Source organism: Arachis ipaensis, chromosome B5 (assembly GCF_059453495.1).
Source record: "Arachis ipaensis isolate K30076 ecotype BB chromosome B5, ASM5945349v1, whole genome shotgun sequence".
Lineage (NCBI taxonomy): Eukaryota > Viridiplantae > Streptophyta > Magnoliopsida > Fabales > Fabaceae > Arachis > Arachis ipaensis.
Window position 1 is genome coordinate 52,026,721 of NC_142440.1, and position 2,960 is coordinate 52,029,680.

The 2,960-nt window shown below is 38.0% G+C and overlaps 1 non-coding gene across 1 annotated transcript; it reads right to left on the reverse strand.

The window, feature by feature from the left end:
* Positions 1–2,489: 2,489 nt before the first annotated feature.
* On the reverse strand, positions 2,490–2,596 carry LOC148564176 (small nucleolar RNA R71). The gene has a single exon (XR_015885499.1). It is a non-coding gene; the product is annotated as a small nucleolar RNA R71 (small nucleolar RNA).
* Positions 2,597–2,960: the final 364 nt, after the last annotated feature.

The following is a 2,960-nucleotide window of genomic DNA, read 5'->3' on the forward strand; positions in this document are numbered from 1 at the left end:
TTTGCTCAACTAGAACAATTCTCCAATTAACATTGATCAACCAACCAATACCTGTGGGATTCGACCTCATTCTACAGTGAGTTTTTACTTGACGACAATCCGGTGCACTTGCCGGTAGGAAATTGTTGAGAGACAGTTTTCGAGTGAATCAAGTTTATGGCGCCATTGCCGGAGATTGATTTTGTATTGACAATGATTAAATTGAAGGATAACTAGATTGAGCACTTTCCAACTTTTAATTTCAGCTGTTCATTTACGTTCTCTCCAACTTTTAGTTGATTCTCTTTACTTTTTCTTTATTTCTTTACTTACCCGCAGAATTAATCCACTAACTCATTAACTGTTTGTTAAATTGCTCTAACCAAGCTAACTATACTCTGTTTTAGTGGACTATGCATTTGCTGTTACTGGTATTTGTTCATTGTATGACAGGTAGAAGAGAGGTCTCATCCTCTTTTGACAGTGAACCGGAAAAAATCTTCCTGAGATTAAGGAGGGAAGCTAGAGAAAAAAGGGTTGTTGGTGCAGAGGAAGATGAGGAAGATTTAGAAATAACAATGGACGATGATATGGAAAACCATCATGAAAGAGAAGTGAACAATCATGCCAGAGGAGGTGTGATAAACCCCCTTTGTAGGGTTTATCTTGTGCTTAATTTAGGTGATTTTATAACCTTTTACCCACATTTATCCAATGAAATAGCATGGTTTCATGATTATCTCTTAATTTGTGCTTAAATGTGAAATCATGCTGTTAGACCTTTAATTTGATAATTTTGATTCACCTTTGATTCCACTAGATGCCTTGATGTGTTTGCTAGTGATTTCAGGTTGAAAAAGCTAGGAATGAATCAAAGGAATGAAGAGGGAAGCATGCAAAGTGGAGAACACATGAAAAAGCCAAAGATTTGGAAAAAGAGCATGGATGCGCGCGCGTACTATGCGCCTATACACGAATTGCAAAATTCTCCAGGGATGCGTACGCGCGCTGTGCGCGTACGCGCCGAAGGCTGCACATGATTTTTAAAGAAGAACTCGTGCCTGGCAATTTTGGAGGGTTTTTGGCCCCACATGGAGCTGTGTTTTTGGCGGGAAAAGCTTTAAAAGACATAAGATTGAAGGGGAACACATGATTTCACACCATAACACACATTAGGATTAGTTTAGAGTTAGTTTTAGAGAGAGAAGCTCTCACTTCTCTCTAGAATTAGGATTAGGATTAGGTTTATTTCTTAGATCTAGGTTTTAATTCATGCTTTCATCTTCTACCTTTCAATTCCTTGTTGTTACATTCATCACTCTTCTATTCTTTTGTTGTAATTTCTTCTGTTTTGTTTCTATGATTTGTTGTAGATCTACTCTTTTTCCTTCTATTCTCTTTCAATTCAATTTGAGGTATTTCGTAATAATTGTGTTTCTTTTGATTGTTGTTGATTAATTCATTGCAATAATTGTTGTTAGATTCTATTCTTGTTGTCAATTTACTATGCTTTTCTGTTATGCCTTCCAAGTGTTTGATGAAATGCTTGGTTGGATTTTAGTATAGATTTTTCTCCTCTTGGCTTTGGTAGAGTAATTAGTGACTCTTGAATTATCTAATTCCCTTGTTGATTGAAAATTAGAAGTTGCTAATTGATTTGGATACCACTAAAGCTAGTCTTTCCCTTGGGAGTTGGCTAGGACCTGTGGAATCAAGTTGATTCATCCACTTAAATTTCCTCCATGGTTAGAGGTTAACTAAGTGGTAGCAATGGACAATTCTTATCACAATGGAGGAGGATAATGAGGATAGGACTTCCAATTCTCATAACCTTGCCAAGAGCTTTCATAGTTGTTAGTTTACTTTCTTTGCCATTTATATTTCTGGTCAAAAATCTAAAACACCCCAAACATACCTCATAACAAATAACAAGAGACTTTTTTGTAATTCCTAGGGAGAACGACCCGATGATTAAATACTTCGGTTTATAATTTTAGGGATTTGTTTTAGTGACAAACAAATTTTTGTATAAAAGGATTAGTGTTGGTTTAGAAACTATATTACAACGAGAATCCAGTTGTGAATTCTAAACCGTCAATTTTCTGGATCATCAAGGTGCAGCTAACCAAGCTGGACAGGAGAGGAGAGTTCTAGGCTCCTACATCAATCCAAACCCAGGAAACTGTGGTAGCAGCATTCGAAAGCCAACTATCCAGGCCAACAATTTCAAATTGAAGCCACAGCTCATCGCACTAGTTCAAAACAATTATTCTTTTAGAGGAAGTGCCTAGGAAGACCCTAATTAGCATCTCACTAAATTCCTAAGGATCTGTGACACAGTGAAATCAAATGGAGTTCATCCTGATGCTTACAGGCTGCTTTTACTCCCTTTCTCTCTAAGGGATAAAGCGTCCAAGTGGCTAGAGTCATTTCCGAAGGAGAGCCTCACAACTTGGGAAGATGTAGTTAACAAATTCTTGGCAAGGTTCTATCCTCCACAAAGAGTCAATAGGCTGAGAGCCGAGGTTCAAACATTCAGAGAGCAGGATGGTGAAACCTTGTATGAAGCATGGGAAAGATTCAAGGATTTGACAGGGAGATGTCCCCCTTATATGTTTAATGAGTGGGTACAATTGCATATCTTTTATGAAGGACTTTCTTATGAATCCAAGAAGGCTGTAGACCACTCATCTCGAGGATCACTCAACAAGAAGAAGACCATTGAGGAAGCCATCGATGTCATTGAAACAGTGGCTGAAAATGAGTACTTTTATACCTCTGAGAGAAGTAACAACAGAGGAGTCATGGAGTTAAACAACATGGATGCAATTCTGGCTCAGAATAAGATGATTGCCAAGCAATTGGTAGATCTCACAAAGAAGATGGAAGCAAGCCAAGTAGTAGCAATCGACACCCAACCGTCAGCACCAGAAGAGCCAAACACTGAAGAAGAAGAAGTCAACTACATTGAGCATTCTACA